Source organism: Montipora capricornis, chromosome 4 (assembly GCF_036669925.1).
Source record: "Montipora capricornis isolate CH-2021 chromosome 4, ASM3666992v2, whole genome shotgun sequence".
Lineage (NCBI taxonomy): Eukaryota > Metazoa > Cnidaria > Anthozoa > Scleractinia > Acroporidae > Montipora > Montipora capricornis.
In genome coordinates, this window is record NC_090886.1 from 29471365 (window position 1) to 29472929 (window position 1565).

Here is a 1565-nt window from a genome sequence, read left to right on the forward strand (position 1 = left end):
ATGATTCTTCTTACGAATGAAACTTCAACACAGAATTACACATGACATGTTCGCAGGAACATCAGTGATAAATTGGGCAGCATTTTACCAGTACACATTCCAACCTGTGCTTGGTGTCAAGAGGTCATTTCAGCAAGTATGTCCCACAAACGAGTAAAAACTTGGGATGAGAGTCAAACTTGCACCACTTTTCCTGTGCAACACTCATAAATCAGGTGTGGTAACACACCTTTTCTTTTCCTGAAAACACTGCACTAAAAGGTGCAGTAGGTGTTATCCTACATGTAACACAACTTTATGAGTAACAGAAACACCTAAACACACCTTCAGTAGTGTTTTATGCTTGTCCCAAATTTATGCTTTCAACTCTCCTTGTCATAAGATATTTTTTCACATGAAAAGAACAGTACAATGTCACCTAAGACGATCTAGTGTCTCTCTGTTTCATGCTTGTTTTGTTCATTGGTGAACATGGGCTACTGAAAAAGAATGTTTCCTAAAAATGTTATATACATTTACCCACGTTTCTCACCCCAGAAAGCAATACAGTGTATAAAAATGTCGTGTAGCTGCCTAAAGTATAAATCATCATTACTTTAATATAGTGTGGATTGATTAAACACTTCTGAGTTGACTGCAATAAACCGGCAAACAAGCCTTGCAAAAAATAACTAACATTCAATTTTAACCAACAACTAAAACTGAAATTACATGCACAGTAATCTCTTTGACAACATTTTCCATTTTGAATAGTAATCTTTATACCCTCTCTCTTCAGTTTCCTCAGAATAACAGCAAAAATTAATAAGCTAATGTTTAAAAAGTTAAACGTAGTAATTCGCTCACTCGACTGCAATTTTACAGTGAGCTTATTAAGCCGTTTTTAGAGCCTTGTCTGGCCAAAAAAAAACTGCCCCAAACATTGCTTACAAGTGCATTTGTTGCAGAAATATGTACTACAATTCAATTCAATGAAGGCGTTGAGAGGTCGGATATGCATGACGAAAATGACAACAAAATTCAGGGAACAGGCATGTGGCAGAATCTGTCAGGCCTTTTCAGTTTTACAAATAGCAAGGCAGTGAATCATGAACAATAAAAATAAAAAAGCAAAAGGGAAACCAACCATGGTCATTTTGTAATTTTGTCTCCTCTGGCCATGGTTAAGTGAAATTGTTTGCCCATTCAAGCACTTTGGTGTAAAAGCATCGTGTAGGTATACCTTTCTTCTTCCTTGGTTTCTCTCAGCCTTGCAGCTTTCTTCGTTGTAATTTTGCCTTCTCTCTCTAACCTTCAGTCGCTCTCTTTTCTTCTTTGTTTCCTCTTTGTTGATGAAATCTTGCTCTCTGCCTCTCTCTTTCCCAATGTTCTTCGATCAAAGAACGTCTTCTGTACGTTAGACTGTCTCTCCTATTCATTGTGTTTTGTTTTATTTGAATGAGTTTAATCAGTTCACTAAATTTGAACTTAATAGAAAACTCTTTTTCAAAAGAGACGAAAGTCAGTGGGATAAACACGGGCTGCACAAAAGTTTCCTGCCGAGAAAATTCGTCCATTGTTGCCTC